Source organism: Myripristis murdjan, chromosome 1 (genome assembly GCF_902150065.1).
Source record: "Myripristis murdjan chromosome 1, fMyrMur1.1, whole genome shotgun sequence".
Taxonomy (NCBI): domain Eukaryota; kingdom Metazoa; phylum Chordata; class Actinopteri; order Holocentriformes; family Holocentridae; genus Myripristis; species Myripristis murdjan.
In genome coordinates, this window is record NC_043980.1 from 41,875,687 (window position 1) to 41,902,214 (window position 26,528).

A 26,528-nucleotide genomic window follows, 5' to 3' on the forward strand; every position below is an offset into this window, starting at 1 on the left:
CGCCCCAACGTTCTAAACGATCTAAGACCAGTGGCAATCTCATCAGTGGTCATGAAATCCCTTGAGAGACTAGTCAAGACCAAGACCCTGGAGGAAGCAGGGCGTGCACTAGATCCAATGCAGTTTTCCTACAGACCAAACAGGGGGGTAGAGGACGCTTCAGTCATCCTGCTTAACCAGTTTGTCAAACGTGTTGAGCAAGTTGGGTCACATGCTAGACTTTTATTTATTTATTTTTCATCTGCATTCAATACAGTGCAGCCCCACATATTAGCTAAAAGGCTTCTAGAACAGTTTGGCCTGAGTAGGAATATTGTGGGTTGGTCCCTTGACTTTCTGACCAATAGAACACAGAAAGTAAGTGTAAATGGATGCCTCTCTGACCAAGTTTGCTCCTCCACTGGGTCTCCGCAGGGCTGTGTGTTGTCCCCTGTATTTCTTATTTTATACACTATTGACACTCTGTGTCAGAGTGGGTTTGAGAGGAGAAGCATCGTGAAGTACACCGATGATACAGTCATCATCAGCCTGCTACAGAAAGATGAGACGGGTCATGGTCCGGTTGTCGACCATTTCACAGAGTGGTGTGAGGAGTCTTATCTGGACATTAACACAAAAAAGACCAAGGACATGATCATAGATTTCAGAAAGCAGGCCTCCCCACATGATGTTACCTGCATCAAGGGTCAGAGTGTAGAACTTGTACAATCTTATAAATATCTTGGTACAATCATAGACTCTAAGCTTACCTTTGATGAAAACTGTGAAGCTGTCTGTAAGAGGGGACACCAGCGTCTCTTCTGTCTAAGGAAGCTGTCTTACTTCCATGTTGACAGAACCATGATGAAGTTGTTTTACCGTTTGCATTTATTGAATCAGTTGTTTCTTTTTGCATAGTGGCATGGTTTGGCAATCTGTCTTTAAAGAGCAGGAACTCACTGAACCAGATTGTCAATTGGGCCAGCAGAATTATTGGCGAGACACAGCTTAGCCCAGAAGCCCTATATATGAGACAACTACAGCGGCTGACTTGTTCCATTCTAGGTGACAGAGCTCACCCTCTGTGCAGCGAATTTCAGCTCCTCCCATCGGGTCGCAGGTACAACGTACCAAGGAGCAAAACCAAAAGACACAGATCCAGTTTCATTCCTGCAGCCATCACACACCTTAATAAGAACTAGATTAGTTATTCTTTGGCAAGGATGGCAGTGATGGTGTTGAGGATGATGATGACGGTGATGATGATGACGATGGTGATGGTGGTGACGACAACGACGTTGTTGGGTCAGTACTCATGATATGCTGCTCTATGCACTCTAAGGCTTTCCACTTTGCACTCCCTTGAGCTCAAGCTTAGAATGTGTTATTGATTCTGATGAACTTGTGTATGTATTTATTTATTTGTTTTCTATTGTCCTTTTTGTCTTGTATGAATGACTTGCTGCAAGCCAATTTTACCTTGCTGGTATCATTAAAGTAAACTAACTAACTAATACCTCTGCACACCCTGCACTAGCGTGGAAAGTGAGAGGCTGTAAAGTACAGTCTCCACCATCCACCCGAGAGAGTAGAAATGCTTGCTTTCCTAAGCAAGAACCTGCCAGTGATGCTTCAGCCTGAGCTTGAGAAGCTAGAGAAATCTGCTTGAGCAGGTCACTTACACTGAGTGGTACATGACGTAGGCCACAACACAGCAAAATCTTTAAATTTAAAATGTGCTCTCTCAGTGTGTTACTGAATAGGCATCAATCCAAGGGCCTTCTGACCCAACTAGTGGTGGAAAAAAAGAACATGACAAGTTAATGACTACCTCTGTTTGAATGTTTTGTTCTTACCAAGCTAGTGAAGCTACTGGTTTATGCATCTGCTTTTGTATTTGATGTTACATTCCTATTTGCACTAAACAATTACAAAGTACTGTTTCCTGTTTATTTTAAATGTGTACCAAGGTAGTGAAACCATTGGTTTATTCTCAGTTCCAGCTATTTTATTATTATTATTATTATTTTTCACTTTATTTTACATTGGATTTTAAATCCCTATTTGCACTAAACAATTACACAGAGCTGTTTCCTGTTTATTTTAAATGTGTACCAAGCTACTGAATCTACTGGTTTATTCTCAATTACAGCTGCTTTATTTTTTATTTTACATTGGATTTTAAATCCCTATTTGGGATGGATTGGATTAGTATTGGTATCGGCAGATAATGAACCCAAGGTATCGGTATTGGGAGTGTAAAAGGTGGATCGGAGCATCCCTACTAATAATATTATAGATAATAATTTGGGAGAGAATGGAATTGCTAGGTTTGTTCAGAGTCAGGTCAGCAGGGGAAAATGGAAAACCTTGTTGTGATCTAAAAAGGAAGCATATTTTGTCTGCATATCTTTTTCATTCAATGTCTGCACTGGCTTTCCTCCAGATATAGTACATGACATCTTTGAAGGCATATTACCATCTGGGTTGGCACATTGACTTAAAATGTTAATTTCAAGAAATATTTCACTCAACAGTCTCAGTAAGTCCATCCAAAATATCCTTAAAATGGATAGGCAAGGCTAATTGTCATCATAATGTTTCACAGTCATTCATGTTTAACAAAGGTATCGGAGGAGATGCTCACATTTCTCCTACTGTTGGTTGGACAGTGTGTACCTTTGGACAAACTGACATTGCAGGGCCTGAAAGATATCGTGAAGCTGGTTGTTGCCCAGGTACAAAATCTGTGACCACAAGTATAGGTTATAAGAGGTGTTTCCAGGTATAAAGCTGTTGCTCAAACGTCATTTTATAGAACACTATCCACAGGTGGTTAGATTCATCAGTTGATTAGTTAAGATGTGGTCAGCGTGATTCTAGGCAAAACATAGTTGCTCCAGGTTGTTCTCCACACACACTGCTTTAAAAACATACTCAATCCTGGAAATGAGTCAGCCACGGTGGGAAAGTCTGGCATGGCTGTCTCAATTGTCTCAACTGTCAATGTGGATGTTGTGCATCAAGACATAAAAAGGCATCCCCTGATATTACTCATGTTCAGCTCACAAAGAATGTAACTGTTCTACCTGCCAGTGGGATGATTCTCTTCCGGATCCGACTGTGACGCATTTTCCTGCTCCATAAGGTCGCTGCTACCCATTTCTCTCTCTCTCTCTATTTCTCCTGCTCAACCCAAATTTTTGTCATAGTAATTACCTCTCATCTGTATCTTTTCAGTAAATTTGCTAAACTTGCTAACTTTGCGCCTTCTTCCATATTCAATAGTCCAGCAGAGCTATTAGCACTTTGTTTACTGGTTTATCCGCTAGCTCTAGTTTTAGCCTAGCTATCAGTTAGCTCCGTGTCACTGCAGTAAATCCAGCCTGTAATAATGATGGTGTGCAGTGACTGCTTCGCTTTTGCAGATAGGATGTCTCTACTAGAGAGATGTGTCCGTGATCTAGAACAGCTACTTTCAGCTAGGAACACGTTAGACATCACGGGCACTCCAGATAGCCTCAGTCCCAGGCCCGCTAGCATTAGCACAAGCTTACCCTCGGCAGCAGATGCGGCGGAGTTTGTCTCTGTTCGCTGGTGTGGGAAGGCTCGCAGCCCTGTTGGTAATAGGGAGTTTAAGCAACGACGGCAACTGGAAATGGATCTGCGCTCTGCTGATCGAGACTTCAGCCGTCGTGCCGGCGTTGTCTGCCGTAGTAGCCTGATCTACAACGCCGAAAGGACCAGTCTCACGTAGTCGCTACAATGCCTGGTACAGGTGAGTCAATTAAATAGTTTTCCTCGTATTTCTGAAATTAAATGTGTTCTTGCACGTCATGCAGGTCACGGACTGAACTATCCCTTCACACTCCGATCAGGTGTGTGCTTGTCAATTAATTAAATCTTTCAATTATTGTCGGAAATGCACACTTCTTTCTTTTATGCTCTCTACCTGCACTTGACATAATGACAACATATTTGAATAGAAAAAAAACTTGAAAGCACTCACTATGAGTGTGACACTTTTAATTAATAAAACTGCACTGCCGTTTGTCTGCTGTTGTGCAGTTTTATTAATAAAGTTTTACACTTATAGTGAGAGCTATCAGGTTTTGTTTGCTTTTCAGTGATTTTGCGTACCAGCACCCTATTTACCTTTCCTCAACTTCTGAGTTGAGCATGCAAAGTCTGCTCAATAGCCTACATTTAAATAATCTAATCTAATATCACGTTTTTAATTTTCCTTGAAGCTATGTCATCTGACCCTGTTGCCAGTGGGAGAGTGACAAACAAGCGATCACAGTAGGTTATAGTTACAATTACAGTTCACACTGAACGAACTATATCTTGCTAACAAACTTTTATTATTCATTTCATTAATCTGCAGATCCCCAGTGGAGTGGACGGAGGCTCACCATATCCTCCTCTGTCGTGAGGTCCTCGTAACAGAGCCTTTCAAGTTTAAGAAAGGCAGCACAGAACGGGGGAAGATGTGGAGCAAGGTGGCAGACTCCCTAAACAGCTGCCGGGAGCTCCATTTTAAAGTCACCCAGAGGGCAGTGAGGGAGGAATTTGCTGCCCTCCAAACAAAATACAAATCACAAAATAAAGAGGATGAGATGAGCAGTGGAACGTCAAAAGACATCACAGAACTCGATACACTTCTGGAGGAGATCACAGAAAAGGAGAGTGCAGCAGAGGAGAACAGAGGGAGCAAGGAAGGTGCAAAAAAGATAGAGGCAGACCGGGCGAAAGCAGAAGAAGTGCGAAAGAAAGCCATGGAGAGAATGGGGCAAACAAAAAGAAGGGCAAGTGAAGATGGAGAAGAGTGTGAGGGTAAAAGGAAAAGAAGAAGTGGGAATGAAACCATTGATTATTTAAGAGAGAAAGATGAGGCCGAAAGAACCCTAAGAGAGAAAGAGTTAGAACTAAAAAGAGCAGAATTAGAAGCCCAAGAAAGGAGAGCCCAGGAAAGACAAACCCAACACTCAGAAATGATGGCCCTCCTCCAACAAAATCAGGCCATGATGCTGCAGCAGCAGCAACAACGAGGACAACTTATGCTCGCCCTCATAGAGAGCCTAAAAAAAAAGGACTAAAATTTTTCCTGCTTTTTCATTTATTGTTGACATTTGTTTGTACAAGCTGTGAATATGTTTTGAATCCTTTAAAGCTGTGACGTATGATTTAAAAAATTTGTTTTGTACATGAATAAGCCTACCAGCTGTGAATAATTTAAAAACTTTTTGTTCTAGTACCAACTGTATATAATAATTTAAAAAAAACAACTATGTTTTGTACAGTGAAATGGCTGTGAATAATAATTTAAAAACATTTTGTTCTAGTAGGCTACCAGCTGTATATAATAATTTAAAAAAAACTATGTTTTGTAAATTAAAATAGCAGCTGCGAATAGTCTTTTTTTGTAAACTGAAACACTGACTGTGAATAATACACCAAAATATTAGTCCAGTAATTTTAGGCCAAAAATTGGGGTCAACCTAGGACAAATTGCAAGAGAAGCAAACTCAACTGATTTTGGATCCTCAGTTTGTCCTGAGTGAGGGGAAAAAAGTCCCAAGGAATCCCATTGGTGGAAAGTTTTGAAAATCACCTCTATATGACCATATAATAACAAAAAACACCCTTTTTAACACACAGGGAAATGGGTTCAAAATTCAGATATCACTAAAAATTAACAAGTTGATTACACACACAAAGACAAGAAAAAAGTTAATTACAACTTCTTTGAATTATTCTGTTTACACATGCATATCACATTATCTGATTTGATATGCACTAATTGGAATAAATGCCAGAACAGATATTTAAACAGTGAATTAAAAAGTTACTATATATATAGTAGGCTTGAATTAAAAGGTTACTATATAACGGTGAATTAAAAGGTTACTATATAGGTTACTGTGTGTGTGTGTGTGTGTGTGTAATCAACTTGGAATTTTTTATAGTGATATCTGAAAGTACAATTTTGAACCCATTTCCCCTGTGTGTTAAAAGGCTGTTTTTTGGTATTATATGGTCATATATATGGGTGATTTTTATTACTTTCCACAAATGGGATTCCTTGGGACTTTTTCCCCTCACTCAGGACAAACTGAAGATCCAAAATCAGTTGAGTTTGCTACTCTTGCAATTTGTCCTAGGTTTTTTCATAAAATGACTGGACTGGTTTTGTAGGCTACACCTTGAAAACCAGCTGTGAAGATGAAGGAAGAATAAACATCCAAAATACAAATGTTTTTTGTTTATTGGGCATCCCCAGTCAAAGTGTATGACATATCAAAAATAATAATACAAAAAAATGATAATTCAGTATTGTCACAGAAAGAACACCAAACAACCAAAAAAAAAAAAAAAAATCACCCCACCCTCCATTTAACTGAAATACTCCTGAATCTATGGAGGGTCAAGGCCAAAGAATTTTGATGTCTGGTTACTGTACAGACATGTCAAGGCATTCCTCAGTAAAGCAGAGACAACATAGAGTTTACTCACACTACTTAACTCTATTTTTAGGTTCTTTTTGAAGTCCAGGAATTTGAAATAGTTGGCTATGTCACCAAATAGCCATTCCACAGAGACCCTGACTTCATTCATGCCCTTGTTGAACGCCTGCATTTCAGGTGTAAGCTGGACAGCACGAAACGGGGCCTGGAAGTTCACACGTAGCGGGTATGCAGGGTCCCCATATACGCACATCTGCTGACCACCTGGAGACCTGGCATGCTGCTCCATGACCGCTAGCAATCCAGAGTCTGCAAGCATGCCCGAGTCGTGTTTCCTCCCCTCTGTAAGGCAAAAACATCAATTTATCTCTCATATACTGTAGGCTAAATAGGGGCGGGCGCACGCGCCCACACACACACTTATTACATTACATAAAGTGTGCGTGTACGCACAGCACACACGTGTTATTGGTTGTATCTTACAGAGGACCTTTATCATGTATAAGTCACCATTATGACTTACCTACTGGACCATAGATGTTGCCTATTAATCCATTGGGCAGTGCAATGGACTGGAATTTCAGACTGTGGACACACTTGTGGCCGTTGTACAGGGTCCGTTGATCGATTCCGGGCCTGGCAATGGGTCGCACGGTACCATCTATGAACCCGAAACAGTTGTCTAGGGGGGCTCCTTTGTGGTGGATTCGGTCAGCATAGAGTTGCAGGGCTGCAGGGTTAAGTATGGTGTTGTTCCAGGTTGTGATACGATGATGATGTCGGTCATAGATGTAATCAAGCACGGTGTTTGTGGCAATGCTTAGGACGGGCACCTGCAGCTGACCGCATCGCGTCATCATGTCGCTGTATCGACATGGATACGCCAGCCTTCTCAGGAGCATGCACAGACCCTCCATCCCTCCCACGACACTTCTTTGCTCACACACGAATTTTTCGGAGATCCCGAGGACATCTGCCAGCAGCTGAAGGTCGTTCTTTCTGACTCGGAACTCAGCAAGACATCCATCCTCTTGCATTTCTTCAAGGCTGAAACGCGGGTGGGTTTTGCTGGGTAGATCCAAGTTTGTGGATGTGTGCATATCATAAAGGAGTAAAAACTCCTCCTCTACGATTATTTTTTCATCAAGTGCATGAAGCAGCTCATCCCTGGCTCTTTTAAACGACATCGTGGAAAGGATGAGGTATCCCACCTCCCTCTTTTTATACTCTCATACTGTCACGTGGTTAGCACTCAGCTGATCCGATCTGACAGCTGTCGCGGCAGTTTGCTTAATGATTACTGTGGATTTGACGGCTACGGCAAGAGCGTTGGGAGAGATCCATTTCCGGTTGCCGTAGTCGCCACAAAATCCGTCGTTGCTTAAACTCCCTAATCCCACAGGCCGGCGTGCCTCTCCCGCTCTTGTTGACAGAGTAGAGCAATGCTCGCTAGTGATAGGAGACATCACCCGCAATATTAGATTAGCTTTGCCAGCTGTGGTTCAGTGTCTACCTAGGGCCAGAGTCTCTGACATAGAGGATAATCTTAGGGTGCTGGCAGCACCGAGGAAGGAACAGGGAACCCAGGCACACTATACCACTAGTTATAGCTGGAGCTATTCATTTCGGCACAAACAATGTAAAGATGAAGCAGTCAGAGATCACAAAAGCTAGCTTAGCTAGGACACCTGAGTTAGTCAGAAAGATGTATCGATTAATTGTCTCTGGTCCATTATCTCTGGTGAGGGGTAATGATGAGATGTACAGTAGGTTAACCTTTTTGAACCACTGGCTGGCCCCATCACTGTGCTGAGCACGGTTTTAGTTTTGTGGACAACTGGCCTTCCTTCTGGGGCTGCCCTCACCTGCTGAAAGCGGATGGCCTTCATCCTACTGGGGAAGGCGCCGCTCTTTTGTCTAAAAATATAGATAGAGCTTTAGCTTCTATTTGACACTAGGGATTTAATACTCGGCAGGTGGCAGGTGATTAGAGAGCCTGCTAGGTGTAAAACTAGTGTGGGTGTGGAGTCATATAGTGCAGCTAATGTGATTGGTCAGGATATTTCTCACAACATAGACAATCAGACTGCTGGCTTGGCTTATGACATTGAGACAGTCTCCCTACCCTGCCGTCCCGCTCACGATCTCCTGTTCCCCAAATCTGTATCTACAAACCATTTCTTCTACTGTTACAGTAGAATTTTGTCACAAAGCACCTTATAAAGTACAAAACCAAATTCCTAATGAAATTAAAACTGTGATTAAATACGGTCCTAAGCGCAAAGTTTTAAAACTTTCATGTATTCATTCAAGATGTATAATTCCTATTAATACTTCATCCAGTGGTAGGCCTACAGATCTGCTTACCACTGGTCATGGCAGCAAGAACCTCAAATTTGGTTTTATAAATATCAGATCCCTAGCTACAAAAGCTTTACTCTTAAATGATCTAATTCTTGACTATGGATTTGACATCATTGGTCTGTGTGAAACATGGCTGAAACCAAATGTTTTCCAGCCCCTAAATGAGGCTACTCCACCTAATTACTTCTACGCCCATGTAGCTCAGGCTCATAAACAAGGTGGTGGTGTTGCCTTAATTTCACAAAACTATTTTTAGTTTTACATCTTATCTGGAAAATAAATTCAAATCTTTTGAGGCTCTTACTTTAAGTTCATCTCCCTCAGCCATGAATAGTCTCTCTTCATTTTACATGGTAGTAATCTATCGACTGCCTGGTCCTTATTCACAGTTTCTAGATTAATTTGGTGAATTTATGTCAGGCTTAGTTACCCATTCTGAACAGATCTTGATTCTTGGAGATTTTAATATCCATCTAAATAAGGTTAATGATCCACTTAGTAAAGCCTTTTTAGATCTTACTGATACTTTTGGATTTACTCAGTCTGTTCAAGAGTCAACTCATTGCAGTGGTAATATCCTTGATCTGGTCTTGTCTAAAAGGATAGCTGTTTCTGATTTGACTGTCTTTTCAGCCACCTCTGCTGTGTCAGATCATTTTCTTATTAAATTTGAGGCATCACTGGCCTGTCCTGTTAGTGGTGGCACAGATGTAAACACCAGTCACCATATTGGTCCCTCTGCTGTTGGTGCGTTTATCCAGCAGCTGCCTGGAGTTTTGGCTCCTCTCACTGTAGAGACAGGCTCTGTTGAAAATCTCACTAATACCCTTAATGTGGCCCTCTCCAGTCTCCTCAACGCAGTCGGACCTCTCTGTACCAGAGCGATGCGACTGAAGAGATCCACACCTTGGTTTAATGAAGAGATACATGCTTTGAAGCAGGCCTGCAGGAGACTGGAGGAATGGCAATGGCGAAAATCAAAGTTGGTAGTTTTTTACCTTATCTTGGCATGATAGTTTATTGAAATATAAGCATGCCCTAGTTGTCGCTAAAGCAGTCCCTTACCAAAAAGGAGTATACTCAAGTATACTTTTTATGAACTAAGTATACTTTCTGTGAACTAATACTGAGGGCCCACTCACATTGGCAAGTTTGAGCCCGTATCGTGCTAAAGCCAAAATCCCCCCCTCCCCAGTCCCCGGCTGGCCTGCACTCACATTACCTAAAGCCCAAACGTGCCCAAGCACGATTGCCCCTGGTGTGCACGTCATCACGTTGAAATACGACAACAGGCATGGCCCGACGTCATTATAAATCAATGTAGTTCAAATACATTCATCATGTCTTCCTTTTAACTAAAAAACGATTTTGGTCCTTTTAATCAGACATGGGATGTTTATTGACAGTTTCGGAGGTAACTTCCTCCTTCTTCAGAAAGGTCCAACTGACAGCCGGAGCGGCACCTGTCAGATCCGGCAGACCGGGTGACCGGGTGGCCGCACACCGCGCGGTGCCGCGGCCAGTGCCGGCCGGTGCCGACGCGGTGCCGGCCAGCACCAGGCTGCCAGATCTCCGCACACAGACTGCTGTACTTTCATTATAAACTGACTTTTGTTTATACGCGGTTGCAGCAGCACAACAGACGGTGACACAGACAACATGGTTGATTATTGATTGCGCAACGCGGCCATTCGCCGGTAATCAAGCTGCGCACATTAAACAATTTTGCAGAGGCAGGAGGAAAGTTGCATGATTTACGTCCGCGCACTGCGTGCGTGACCGTGCATGTGCTCGTGTATGCGCCCGTACCGCGCTGAAGCACACCCCCTCCAACCGTGCCAGAGCGGGGGAAGTGTACTGTATTCAAGCGCGATACGGAGCGATCACACTGGTCAAAGGATCTGGATTTTAGGGGCAATCGTGCTTGGGCGCGGATCAAACTTGCCAGTGTGAGTGGCCTCTTAGGTAAGTATACTTTTCAGATTACTTTGAATGTACTATCAGGAATATACTTAACAAAAGTATACTTAGTTTATACTGATGAGTACACAGACAAAGTTTAAGTATACTCCAAGTATAACATACTTGATATACTTTAAGTTTAAGTATATTATCCAATAGTAGTTAAAACTTATTTATTAATTATTTTACTGTATTAGCTGGCTTGTTGTATAGCTATTTTACACATTGGCTGCTTTGAGGTAGTTGCCATAACACATACACTGTGAGTGAACCTGTAGTGTACTGCTTATACTTGACTACATTTACACTTAAATACTACTATATTTACGTATATACTGTTTATAGGTTCAAGGTTGCCAGTTGCCACACACAAGTGCACCATGCTCCAATCACAATTCAACTCATACTTAAAGTACCATCCATCTTTCTTTATAAAACACATTTAAAAACAACAACACTGTGCCAAAGTTCTTTACAATTAAAAAAAAAAAAAAAAAGAAAGAAAATACACACTGCACATGAATCATACATACAATGATCAACGTCATCAAAACACATCTTTCTGGACCATATTTGGCCAGATTGCACAAACATTACCAGTCTTCTTAACAACATTAATGAAACTACTCTCTACCCCAACTTGCGGGTCTTTACACACTGGCCTTCTGTTTGTTTTCAGCATCTCAACTAAAATACAACACTCACACTCACAAGTTGCAGGGCTTTGATGTTCACAGCTGCTTTTAAAAACCACAAGGTCGCCAAGCAGGCAAAATGTGCCATCATTCAAGCGTGCTGCATTGTTAGATCTTTTTTTTTTTTAGCCTTTCATACCTTTCACTGTGGTACAGCACTCCAGCAATCAAAAAACATCTATATGACCAAAAGCAGTCACCAACAGTAAAGCTGTTACAATTGGCTGTATAGTTCAATGTTTCTTGCATTATCCAATGTATTACATAGTTCAGGGCAGCTTGGCTGCTAAGCAGAGGATAGGCACAGCAGGAGCCAGATGTACTTTCTCTATCTTGTTATTTAGGTCTGTTGCATTAGATGCACGCCCAGTCAACATTCACACACATAGCATAGCACATTCCAGAAACAAGGCATGGACAGTGGTTGGCCTGTCCATGTCTGGGTAACTGGCCAATTATTCTCGGTTGCGTCTATAAGTCCAACCTATGTACGGGGCAGGCCGAAGCCCAGAACATAAATGTGTATCATTTCCTGATATCGGGGCTCATTCTGACTGAGATCCTGCGGGAGCTCTGTCACACTGAAACCAGCGCTGCCTTGCTTTATATGTGACCATAATAAATATTGCATCAGAAAATTGAAGACTGACTCCGGTCTGTTCTTGGGCTTTCAACAAAAGAATCGGGAGCTAACAAAGCGGTTACCCAAAGATCGACACGAGTTTTGAATGCCATGCCTATTTGTCACATTTGCTCTCACAGGGTTGGCGCCCAAACCCTGTAACACTTTCATTCAGTACCTCGCATTTTTCAGTTCTTCGTTCATAAAAGTGCATTTTTTTCCAAGAGATGTTTATTCACATGAGATACCTCTCCACTCAGCTATTTGATTCAACTTAGGCTGTGCCAACTCAGTGGCCTAGTGGTACAGCGTCCGCCCTGAGACTGGGAGGTCGGGGGTTCAATCCCTGGCCGGGTCAATAAATTTTGCATCCTTATGCAATATGAAAACAGTTTAATTCAAGTATGGTTGTAGTATGCATCAAGTATAAGTAAAGTATATTTCAAGTACATTGAAGGTAAAAGAGTAGTGCACTTTCAAAGCAATAGTGTACTTGAAGTACACTAATGAGTATACGAATGGTTTACTTTAACTAAAAGAATAGTACAACTCAAGTACAGGAAATAGTATAATTTAAGTATACTTATATGTAAGTAAAGTAACCTTGAAGTTTACTCGAGTATACTCAAAAGTGGGCCAAATCAGGGTACTTTTAGTATATAAGTATACTTTGTAAGTATACTAACGAGTACATATGTAAGTACACTACTAGTACATAAATACAAATATACTTGGTAAGGAAAGTATACTTGATAAAGTATACTCAAACTCCACTTAAGTATACTTGGAAAGGTAAACTAGAAGTTTACTTCTTTATGGTAAGGGATCTTTTGTTGGGAAGTTGTTGGAACCTGGGGATGAGGTTATGGCGCACAAGGGATTCACCATTGAAGACTTGCTCTCCAGTGTTGGTGCCTCTCTTGTCATACCACCATTTAAAAGAGGATCCCACCAGTTCAGAAAAACGGACCGTGACCAAACAGAAGCCATTGCACGGTTACGGATTCTTGTGGAGAGAGTTATCTGCAGGGTGAAAGAGTACATACAGTATATGGGACAGTGTTGTACCTCTCAGTTTGTCAGGTAGCATTAGCCAGATCTGGCACAACTGCTGTATAGTGGTTAATTACCAGGGTCCAATGTTCCTTGATGAGTGAGCAGGGTTGCATGTCTATGTATGGCATATGTATTGTCTTGTACCAACATTAATTTCTGATTATTCTATATAATAAACCAATGAATTATTGAACTGACATTCATGTTAAATTCAGCCATTATTTCTCTATATTGTTGCAATGTTCATAGACTTGATCTACTCTAATAAAAATTAAAAAGTAACACACAGTAATGTTAGAATAGAACTATAATTTATTAGTTGGAAATAGATATCAAATGTTAAGTGCTCTAAGTGATCATGATAGGTGGAATTCATTAATGATTACACATAGAGAGATACATATTCATGCACACCATGCCGCTAAATTCTCTGTATGGTCAGGTCAGTTTGAGTCTCTGTCACAAAGTCACACCACCGTCACTGCCAGCTGGCCCTGAACCTGCCAATAGTACTTGTGACTTTCTTTTAGTTTGGCCTGCCCATTTCAAATTTTCAAGAATGCCACACTGGTAACATTTTCTGCTGAGGAGCTTTTCACTTCCACTAGGCCGAATGGATAAGTCTCATTCTCATCAAATACTCTCCCATCAGGACTGGCTCCTAAATGGGGGGGCCTATGGATGAATAACAAAGCCACATGACAGAACCCTGACATTGGCAGTTTTTTCATATTTGATAAGTATGCTTGCCTCTAGATCCAGCCCTCTTTTCATTGCAGGTGTTTGTTTTGATCCCCCAATAATTCTATTGGCTAAGCCCTTCCCTGATGACTCCCCTAGGACATGGCACACTTCACGGAATCTCCTCACTGTGACTCTTGGCCTGCGAACACGTGCCCAAGCTGTGCATTTTGATTGCTCTCTAGTGCCCTCTTCAATTTGTTGAGTGCTGATGATAAGTGTAGATGTTGATCAAATTTAGGATTAAAGGCCAAATTAGAATGAATTGAAAATCCAGGAAGGGGTAGTGTAGGAAAGTCAATGATTGAGGGGTTAAAGGTGGACAATGGTAGGAGAGGGGGGTACCCCCCTCTCCTACCATTGTAGGAGACCAACTCCAAATTGAGAAGGGACCAACTCCAAGTTTGAGATTCCCTCCTGAATGTGGAACATCAAAGGGCGAGGATGGAACTGGCTCAGCTTGGCTCCAGATGCAAGAACATGTGGCTCTGGCAGGGGCCCTATGGGGTAAACAGAGGAGAACTGGGATCAGGCCATTATCTTTTCACACATGACTTAGTGTAGTGTGTAACGTGTAATTATGAGAGAGTCAAAGGTGTCAAGTGCCTTACCAGCATATGCTCTGTACAGAGTAGACTTAACTCCAGTCTTCCCTACAGACTTGGGTTTCTAAACTATGAGTTCTGACACAGGCTTTGGATGGAGTCCCTTAAATGAATACACAAAAATGTTGTAAATTGACAGATTTAATCCGTGTTGCACTGACTTTATTTAATTATTTAAGCAGAGGGCAGTGTAGATAAGGAGACCAAACCTGGGTTCCAGGTTGATGCCACGTCTGCGGCTGACTGGTGCAGGCCAGGGAGGGTGGAACTGCCTGAAGACCAAGTTGGACGTAATGTGCTGTCTGGTAGAGCAGCGCTGTTATGTGATTGCAGAAACCTTTTCCTGCAGCACAACTACAGCTGTGTGTCAGCAGAGCAGGCAGCACACAAGCAGCCTCCAGGCCCATCTGTAAACACCAGAACAATGGGTTTAGATAACTTACATTTTCAAATTACTTAAAAAAACTATTGCGAGAGGTTGAACTTGGATGTCAGATAATTTAAAACTGTAAAAGGGCCTGCAACAGCAGAAAAAAAAAAAAACATCAACATAACCGTGCGGAAGTCTTGGCCTGCGATTAGATCTGCTGTTTTCTCAGTAATGCTATGACAAACACTTTTTTTTTGTTCCTATAGTATCTTCCTCATGTGTTTTTACTTGTTGTTTATGATCATGGTTGTATTCTGCACATCAAGAAATGGGCATAGCTCAGCATGCAGTCTTAATATTGCAGCAAGTTAAATGGGCCAAGACCTTTACACATGGTGTATGTTGCAAGCTATGACAGAGGAAATAATAACATTGTAGGAAGTGACGAACTGTAACTGCAGTTGTTAGTAAAAAAATAAATTTTTCAAACAAAGGTTGGGCCAACAGACCCTGTTATTGTACACATAAACCTCAAGTCTCTGGGGCTCCTTGTTCCTCCTCTGTGAATGGTAGCATCTACCTCTGACTACCACCTTGCCACCAACTACATTTGACACTAAATGTATAGATGTTATTTGTCACTGATACAAACAGTAGAGGACAACTACTACTTCACATCCACTAATGAGTTGCTAGCCCGTTAGCAGGAATGACAACGTAGCATCGCTTGGGCTACTCTGAGCTACACTATATTACCAAAAGTATTCGCTCACCCATTCAAATGATCAGAATCAGGTGTCCTAATCACTTGGCCTGGCCACAGGTGTATAAAATCAAGCACTCAGGCATGCAGACTGTGAAACAAGACATTTGTGAAAGAATGGGCCGCTCTCAGGAGCTCGGTGAATTCCAGCGTGGAACTGTCATAGGATGCCACCTGTGCAACAAATCCAGTCGTGAAATTTCCTCGCTCCTAAATATTCCACAGTCAACTGTCAGCTCTATTATAACAAAATGGAGGCGTTTGGGAACAACAGCAACTCAGCCACGAAGTGGTAGGCCACGTAAAGTGACGGAGAGGGGTCAGCGGATGCTGAAGCGCATAGTGCAAAGAGGTCGCCGACTTTCTGCACAGTCAATTGCTACAGAGCTACAAACTTCATGTGACCTTCAGATTAGCCCAAGTACAGTACGCAGAGAGCTTCATGGAATGGGTTTCCGTGGCCGAGCAGCTGCAGCCAAGCCACACATCACCAAGTGCAATGCAAAGCGTCGGATGCAATGGTGTAAAGCACGCCGCCACTGGCCTCTAGAGCAGTGGAGACGCGTTCTCTGGAGTGATGAATCACGCTTTTCCATCTGGCAATCTGATGGACGAGTCTGGGTTTGGAGGTTGCCAGGAGAACGGTACATTTCAGACTGCATTGTGCCGACTGTGAAATTTGGTGGAGGAGGAATTATGGTGTGGGCTTGTTTTTCAGGAGCTGGGCTTGGCCCCTTAGTTCCAGTGAAAGGAACTTTGAATGCTTCAGGATACCAAAACATTTTGGACAATTCCATGCTCCCAACCTTGTGGGAACAGTTTGGAGCGGGCCCCTTCCTCTTCCAACATGACTGTGCACCAGTGCACAAAGCAAGGTCCATAAAGACATGGATGACAGAGTCTGGTGTGGATGAACTTGACTGGCCTGCACAGAGTCCTGACCTGAACCCGATAGAACACCTTTGGGATGAATTAGAGCGGAGACTGAGAGCCAGGCCTTCTCGACCAACATCAGTGTGTGACCTCACCAATGCGCTTTTGGAAGAATGGTCAAAAATTCCTATAAACACTCTCCTCAACCTTGTGGACAGTCTTCCCAGAAGAGTTGAAGCTGTAATAGCTGCAAAAGGTGGACCGACATCATATTGAACTCTATGGGTTAGGAATGGGATGGCACTTCAGTTCATAGTATGAGTAAAGGCAGGTGAGCGAATACTTTTGGTAATATAGTGTAGCTTGGTTAGCACTACAGCTGACAACATTGTTTTATGTAGTTGCAATCTAGTTAGAAAAATAAATTCATTTACTTAAAATCTTATGTTAAAATCTTAACATTCTGACAAAATTACTGTAACTATTCGTTACAAGGCATGCATGATTTAATATGACATGACAAGGCTGAGGTAAAAGTTAGGCTGACGTTATTGTACTAGCTAGCTAGCTACCAGTGAGGCAACTTACCTTGATATTCGTGGATGTACTCCTCGACGAAGAACTTATAACCTAACTGCAACCTGGATTGTGGAGTTGAGGAATAACAGCGGATTATGCGGTAGACATCCTCAAACTCAATTCGAGGTAAATTTGATAGCGACAAGGTGAAAAAAGTGCTCCATGACAGGTGACGGCAGATGATGACAGCAGGCCACAGCAGACAGCTGAGCAGTTGCAGTGTACCGGAAGTTGATTTACCCCGTGTGACCTACCACCCAAATCTTGTGAGATGGGCTAATCTGGGCTTTATGGCAGAGTGGCTAGACGGAAGCCTCTCCACAGTGCAAAACACATGAAAGCCCACTTCGAGTTTGCTAAAAAGCCCCTGAAGGACTCTCAGACTGTGAGAAACAAGATTCTCTGGTCTGATTAAACCAAGATTGAACTGTTAGGCCTCAATTCCAAATGTTATGTCTGGAGGAAACCAGGCACCACTCATCACTTGCCCAATACCATCCAACATCCAACACATTACATACACAATACCAACAGTGAACCATGGTGGTGGCAGCATCACGCTCTGGAGGTGTTTTTCAGCAGCAGGGACTGGGAGACTGGTCAGGGCGGAAGGAAAGCTGAATGGAGCAAAGTACAGAGATATTTTCCTCAATAGAAAATTGTTCCACAGTGCTCAGGACCTCAGACTGGGCCAAAGGTTCACCTTCAAACATGACAATGACCCTAAGCACACAGCCAAGACAACACAGGAGTGGCTTAGGGACAACTCTGTGAATGTCCTAGAGTGGCCCAGTCAGAGCCCTGACTTGAACGCTATCCAACATCTCTGGAGAGATGCTACATGTATAAGATATAGTAAACATACTGACCACTTTGAAGTATGTTTTAATACTTATTTTTTATTTGCTCCAATGTTCTTTTTGCTCCATGGGGTTGCATCTGAAATAATAAGGCTAAAATCACATGCCATAATGACAAATTCCATAAACACATGAATTTATGGAACACACAAATGTTACTAGATCTACTCATGCCGTCATGGTGGGGAAGTAATATTATAATCCCACTAATTTACGCATTGACACAGTCGGCCAGCATTCCTTGCGGCTTCAACTGTGTTGCTTTTTGCCTGGATGATGGATTTATATTCCTCGTATTTATTTAAAGGCCCCATGCTGTACACTTTTCCAGGGTTTTATTTTAACTGTTGATATCCCTAGGAAGATGTATTTGTGGTTTTGAGTACCTGTGGTCTGCTAAATATGGTTTCACAGCTCCTCTCTCTTGTGGAGCTCTGGCAACACAGTTTGTTTAGCCAATCAGAAGAGAGAATCAGCACCTCTCCACTGATTGGCTGACTGTTTTCCAAGTGACATATGGTCGGGCCAATCACAAGCAAGTAACTGGCGCTGAAATGAGCCCAACAGACGAGCAAATTTGAACTAAAACCCTGCGGGACCCGTGAAACCGGGACCCTGAGCATGATGTTATACAACTGTACGTGTTTGAGCCCGACTCCGATCCCGATCCACAGACTGCAGGAGACACTGAACCACCTCAATTCCGTTTATTACAGGATGTTTCAGAATGGTAAGTTATGTTTGTTAAATATGTTGTAAATATGTCGCTAGCTTGAGAGCTTGGGGGCGGAGCCGGACTGGCTAAGTTCGCTAGCTTGTGAGCTTGTTGGCGGGGAGTGGAATTGGACTGGCTAAGTTCGCTAGCTTGAGAGCTTGTTGGCCGGGGAGCGGAAGCGGACTGGCTAAGTTCGCTAGCTTGTGAGCTTGTTGCCTGGGGAGCGGAGGCAGACTGGCTAATTTCGCTAACTTGTGAGCTTATTGGCCAGGGAACTGAGTCGAACTGGCTAAGTTCGTTGGCTTGTGAGCTTGTTGCCTGCTGAGCGGAGGCTGACTGGCTAAGTTTGCTAGCTTGTGAGCTTGTTGCCTGGGGAGGGAAGGCGGGCTGTGGGTGGAGTCACCGTCCTCATGACATCATCAGTTAATGGAAGTGCAATGCCTTCGTTTTACAGGGAGACTTTCAAAAAACGGACTGTGTGCACTTCTCCATTTATCACAGGTTTAATGCATGGGACAGTATTTATGTGGCCCCAAGACCTTCCCTATCATGCAAAAACAACGAAAATTGCATTTTTCATGCTATGGGGCCTTTAAAATTATTGTCTGCTTCTCCGTCATAAAATATGCAGCTCAGGTGGCTTTTTCCAAGTCTGCGATTGGTTGTATGTAGCAAACACCGCCCTTTTTATGGGAGCGCGCACAGATCTAGATTGAAAAACCCTGGGTTCAGTCAGATGTCTGGTTAAGTGAGGCCAGGTAACTAAGAGAAACCCCGGGCATGTTAATCCAGCTTTATGGTACAGGCCCCAGTTGTCTTATCTGTGCCCAGAAAAAACATAGAAAAACATACCAAAACATACCACCAAATAAAACAAACTACAGCAGAGTTACATCACCAAAACCTGTTTTTTAAAGCTACACAAGCAAGATTTTGTTGGATTTTGTTGCAGTAAAATAACCTTGAGGTGTGAGAATCATCAATGTGGGTCCTCTCTCCACCATACAAGTTATATAGTCTGTCGTTATTTTGTGCTTTGAGCTATCTACATTTCAGTCGTCCTGCATATAAGCTTCTGCTTCTTCCCTCCGCTTAAGCCCCTCACTGCTATGTTGTTGAAGATCTACAGCCTCACCACACAGAATTGGAGGTCAGAGTTGTTATGCATAATGTTGTTCCAGGACCGGTTCTTTATGAAACAGTTGAACTTTAACAACTGAGAGCCTTAATTAACAACATGGTGACAGAAATAATCCTGAAAGAGGAGGAATCTATGTTTTATGCAATCTATGCAGAGAGGCTCAGCTTTGTCTGGCAGGAGAATGGGCAACATAACACAATGACGCTGAACAAAGACGGAGAACACACCAATCTATGCAATAAGATAAGATATGCCTTTATTTAACTTATCTTATTGCATAGATTGGTGTGTTCTCCGTCTTTGTTCAGCGTCATTGTGTTATGGGGAATGCCCCTTAAAATATATTCATTTTAGATGGGACAAGGAAAAAATTATTGTAACTCAGCTTAGAATATGTTTGATTAGTTGGTTTTTTTTGTGTAATGTAATGTAACACATGAAACGGCACAGTTCCATCAGTTTGTTCAGAAGCCACAAGAGAGGGCCTAATTATTCATCTGGGCACTGTATGAACATTCTGAGAACTGTGAGTTTGGAGAAAAAAATGAATGAACATAGTTGAGACAAAGTTATTATTGGAATCAAACATAAAGAACTGAGAGAAATTATAGCTTACAAAAACTTACTCTTTTTTTCATAAGTGATAATGTTTAAGGGGGAAGATGTCAAGGAAATTGATTATTTGAAACAGTTATCTAAGACTTCCATTTCTATTAACAAAGGAGTTTGTGCTCTCAACATCCCCTAGTGGTCAGAAATTGCTTCGTGCACTTGTAACAACATGAGAGGTGCACAAAGCAAGACAAAGTTGTTAACAGATGAATTTTTTCCCCCAAGTTTTGATCCCACTTCATGTGTTTTAATTATTTCCGCCAGTGACCTTACTCAACATCATAATTTAACTTCTGGGCAAAAACAGTGAATCTACAGCATCTCAATTAGGCTTGGGGTCGATGTTTTTTTCCTGTTGCAGTACCATGCATTTTGTGATTTTAGGCTGAGGAGATGGCTGGGTTTTTCATAAAATTTAATTGTAGTGCAGCTTTAATTATAATGTTATTGCAAAGTCACCCAGTCCAATCCTAAAACCGACTAGCAAATGAACGCTGCTTAATCACTAGCTCCTGCTGAGGATTGCCGCAGGAGGTCATGCTCTCAATGTCCAATAAATCATACAAATCATGGTCATTCTGGGCAGCTCTCAGGTGTGAATCTGGGTAACTGAATGAATGTGAAGCAAAATATTTATATATATATATATATATATATATATATATAAAGAATTCATGTTCAAAGGACATTCTGGGTTAATCAGGGTAGTGGGGATAGTGTGGAAACAGCCAAAACAAAGTAAAATTATGAGCAGTAAATACAGCTGCACAGTTAATAAAGACTAGAAATAGCCCTTCGTAGTCAGGTTAACCTAGCAGGCCACTGTTCCGCTTCCTGCTGCCAACACATATGAGAGTGTTAATGAACATCCCACAGTGAGAGCGAGACAGAGAGAAAGAAATTAATATAGAAAGGAGTAGAGGAGAGGGGGAGATACGGGGACAGAGGTAAGGAGACAGAAAGAGGTTGACAGAGACAGGGAGAAGAGAGACGTAGGGAATGAGAGAGCGAGAGAGACTGCGGCGTTGGATTACACTGTCAGAGCTGCGATGACACAGCTCGAGGGAATAGAGGGGATGAGGCTGCAGTAGTTACATACACCCACCCACACGCACACACACACACACACACACACACACAAGTCCTTCTAATCTGAATAATAGAAGAAACTGTTCCATCAAACACACACACAATGGTTAGAACTGTGGCCATACTGCTGCACTGCACACATAATTATAAACATGATCCTCGGTTTTACAACATCGTCCTACAGGCTGAGTTAACCAACTAATCTAGCTAACTAGCCAGTACTATCTCTATCTATCTGCACATGCACACACCCTGTGCCTAGAGACTGCTACTGAAAAGGAGAGAATCATTGGATGTTTGTAGGACTCCTACCTCTGGCTGGATCAGCGGTTCTGCTGCATAACGGGGATTCACAGTGGTTCGCTGCTGTGATGCTGTTCTCTACAGAGGCTGGAAGACTGTGTGGTCTCTCCACTCTGCCGTCCTGTGTGTGTGTGTTTGTGTGTGTCTGTGTGTGCGCGCGCATGCGCGCGCGTGTGTCTGTTCATTCCTCTGTGCTGATCGTGTATCCAAGTTCGCCTCAGCCCCCTGTCTACAATGCAATAATACTGACAGAGAGAGGGAGGGAGTGATGGTAACACAGTAATCCTACTGATTCACAGCTTGTTAATATGTGAGAGTATCAGGGTAGTTGAATCAAAAACTGAAAATCAATTTTGTTTGTTCTCTATCACCAACGCAGTATTGTTGAAGTGTTCACCAGCAGGATAAATTTTGATTAAACTTAAAGGACCATGCCAGTGATTTTGAACATTTGGTTGTGGTATGCAGAATAAAGTTTTTTAAGTAAGGATGTGTTACCGGTCTCTAACACTGAGTGACCTAAATAACAAATGAATGGTGGTCCTTTCCTCCTCACACCTGAAAAATACAGGGAAATATCACAGGAGAGAGAGAGAGATGAACCACCCGTGTTGCGTTTCCAACATGTTCTCTTTACTTTGCAATTCTTCACAATAAAACAAACATTCTTTCCCTAAGTGCAAGTCTCTGTTTCAGTGTCCATTGTTTGGTCCTCACCTGTCCCTACATAAATTCAAAGGATACAATGTATTTCACTCCATCTCACATCACAGGTAATTCCATTCATTTTAAAACTCAAAATAAATCCAAAATAAATATCCATGAATCAAAAGGATTCACAACATACCTGACTTTATCCAAGAATCACATTTGACATACCAAGTTTCACTGAAAGCTATTTAAAATAGTGCAGACTGGTATCGATGTAAACAGTAGACTCTTTGCATAGGGAATGTTCATAAACTCATCTAAAATATTAATAGCAGGGTTTCCGCTACATGTAATTCATCGTGGCGCACCGCCACGGCAAAATAAAAGCCGCCACACCTTTGGAATGATGATTTTTTTTTTCTTACAGATGTTAAAACAATTTTAAATGGATATATATACACATATATAGGCTATGTAGCCTTTATTTGTGCAGATATACTTATTATAATCAGTTTGAAATGATAATTTAAATATCATGAAATGTTACATTACACTGCAATTAACTTTATTTTGAAAAATGAACACCGGAGTCATCACCCGCCTGTTTGATTACTACTGCTGCGCCCTCGCAGAGGGAGAGAAAAGGGCAAGAGAAAGGTACCTAGGCAAGATTAAATTTAAGGCAATTTTTTTTGGTCAAGCCTGTGAAAACGACCCTAATGTTATTGTTAATGTTAACATTGTAGGGCCTATAATTGCCGTGATCACGAAATTTGCCAAATAAAACGCAATCTATTTTTTACGGAATATCACTGAATTTGACATAATTTGAATGAAATGCTGTTTTTGTGTGGAATATGAACGTAAGTCTGGGGAAAATCACATGGAGGGAAGCAAATCTGGGTGGCACAACCCCTCCAGTGGTTTCACCTGCACCTGCACCATCAAGAAAAAACATTACAACTGCACGGCACCGTACCAGTCCAAAACGCAGAGAAACTTTCCAGCTACAGCAGCGCACTGACATAGATTGTGTAACAAAGCGAAGAGTTGCCACTCCGCTGTATTTTCACTGGCTAACAGCAGCACACTGGCTTAGCTTGTCCATTCAGAGAAGAGGTATCACTTCGGCTTATTTTTCAATCTATATTATCACATGCATACTACTGCTCATTCATTGGTAGCTGAATTGTTAGGTCTGTTAGATAAGTAATTTACATTTAAAAAGAAAATGATAATTTACAGTTTTTTTCATTCACTTTTTCCAGTATAATGAAACTGGGATCCACTTTGTCTTCATCTTCACCTCCAAACCACAGCAGAAGTTTTCTTTTGCAAATGTGTTCATACCTTGTCATTGGATTCACACATTTTTTGTGAACTTAATGTGACCCTGTGTAAACTTTTGAATGCACATGTCCAACTGTTCAGTGTTTCAGTACTTTTTGCACAAGTTGCTGTTCTCTAACAAGGAGTTTAATGGCAAAATTCACAACAGGTGTTTGATCCATGAATCGACCAATAAATTTCCTGGTTCAATTAGAATTGGTATTTAAACAGTCCTCCTCATCATGTTGTTCACATTTTGACATCATGAGACCAAGACGACACCTCACAATTGATCAGCAGCACCTCGCCATTGCGAGGCTTCAAACAGGATGTTCTCAGACGGAAGTGGCCACTGAGCTTAGAGTGTCACAGAGTGTCATCAGCAGGTTGCAACAGAGATACAGAGAGACTGGAAGAGTCACAGAAAGGCGTAGAAGTGGACATCCTTTGGCCACATCCCACACTGATGACCGCTTCATTGTGAACAGTGCCCTGCGGAACCAGATGATGAATGCCACTCAACTCCAGGCATGTTTAAGGGAGGTGAGAGGCACCCAAGTGTCACGTCAGACCATTCGAAACCGTTTACATCAGCATGGTCTGCGTGCTAGACGACCTGCAAGGGTACCTGACCACACCACCAGGCACAGGTGTCATCGTCTTGCATGGGCCAGGGAGCATTTACGCTGGACGAGGGACCAGTGGGCCTCAGTGCTGTTCTCTGATGAAAGCCGATTCATGTTGAGCAGAAATGATGGCCGCCAACGATGTTGGAGACGTCAAGGAGAGCGCTATGCATCAGCCACTGTTGTCACCAGACGAGCCTTTGGTGGTGGTGGTGTTACTGTGTGGGCAGGTGTGTCTAGTCAGTACAGAACTGCCCTACACTTTGTGAATGGTACAGTGACAAGCCCATACTACCTGATTAACATCATTAATCCAGTCATTGTGCCCCTGCATGAACAAGACAGGCCTAATTTCATCTTCATGGACGACAATGCTCCAGCTCAACGAGGTCGCATCATTAGGGAACGGCTGCTGGAGACTGGGTTACCTCAGATGGAGTGGCCTGCACTTTCTCCAGACCTGAATCCCATAGAAAACCTATGGGATCAGCTGAGTCGCCGTGTAGAGGCTCGGAGCTCTGTACCCCAGAACCTCAATGACCTGAGGGCCGCCCTTCAAGAAGAGTGGGATGCTATGCCTCAGCAGACAATAAGTTGACTTGTGAACAGCATGAGATGTCGTTGTCAAGCTGTAATTGATGCTCAAGGGCACATGACAAGTTATTGAGACATTGACATTTTTTGTTGTGGTATACCCACCACTGTTGTTGGCTTTTGTTTCAAGAAATTGTTTGAGATGAGGAAATCACCAGTGCATGCTTCTACTTAAATGCCCTACTTTCATGATATAATATCACTGTAGCGTGAACTTTTGACATTTTCCGTAAATTTCACCCAAAAGCCAAATATCCCTAACTTTTTGTGAGTAGTGTAGATTGTGTAACAAAGCGAAGAGTTCCCACTCCGCTCTATTTTCACTGGCTAACAGCAGCACACTGGCTTAGCTTGTCTATTCAGAGAAGAGGTATCACTTCGGCTTATTTTTCAATCTATGTTATCACAGGCATACTACTGCTCATTCATTGGTAGCTGAGTTGTTACGTCTGTTTGATAAGTAATTTACATTTTTAAAATAATAATAATAATAATTTAACATATTGTTAAATTTAAAAAAAAGCCAACATGATCCAGGTCAAAGACTAAAAAAAAGACTATTGACTAAAACTAGACTAAAATACTTTGGATTTTCTTCGACTACAACTAGACTAAAATGCCAAGCCTTTTCGTCGGCTAAAATGTGACTAAACAAAAAAGAATACAAGTTGACTAAATATGACTAAAACTAATAAGGGCATTTGACCCACCAACAATTTGCTTGTCACAATTGTTTATATTGAGTGGCGTTGACATGACGTAAAAAATGGTTGGGTAGCCTAATGGTAATCATATACGTTCCGCTGCCACCATCTACTGGCGTTAAACTAGAACCGCCAAGGTTCTAGTTTATTTCTTTCAGTTCATGGCTTTTCGTAAAATGGGTTCATTAATCTTCTAGTGAATTTTGAGGTCTGTGGGATAAAAACAAAAACAAATATGATCATTTAGCCTATACCTCGAACCGCCGAGGAATCATTTTTACCCCTAATAGAAACAGCTGTTTAGTGCCGTGCTCAACATTCGGGCCGCTGTCCGGTTGCTTAGCAACGGCTTGCCTATAATATGCTAGCTGTCATATCGTGAACAAAAGGGTTTATTTGTTTGTTTGTTATACACAGGCTAGTGCAATGTAATGTGAAGAAAACAAACAACTACTCAGTACTGATACTGTATGCTAAAAGATAAAGAAGCAATGATAATACAATAAACACTTTGAAGTTATTAGATATAGCTGTGCATTATTCTTAGCAGACCGGATGGCAGCAAATGAAGGCTCATTCGAACCAGAAGAGACATGGGAGTTTTATTTTTTAAAGACTTGAGACTTGACTTGGACTCGTGATCAAAGACTTGAGACTTGACCAAGTCTCAAGTCTCTACAGGCTCTACAGGGGACAGTGCTCTCTCCTTTCGTCTTCACCCTCTACACATCCGACTTCAGGCACAATACCAACAGCTGTCACATACACAAGTTCTCTGACGACACAGCCATTGTTGGATGTGTATCACAAAGGAACGATGTGGAATAT

The 26,528-nt window shown here is 42.1% G+C and overlaps 1 protein-coding gene across 1 annotated transcript in view; it reads right to left on the reverse strand.

Annotated features, from left to right (window-relative positions):
* Positions 1-21,876, reverse strand: part of LOC115369087 (glycine receptor subunit beta-like) — a 262,500-nt gene extending 240,624 nt beyond the window's left edge. The window contains exon 1 of the mRNA XM_030065640.1: positions 21,806-21,876. The gene's annotated coding sequence lies outside the window, so the exon portion shown is untranslated. The remainder of the gene's footprint in view (positions 1-21,805) is intronic.
* Between the last annotated feature and the right edge of the window lie 4,652 nt (positions 21,877-26,528).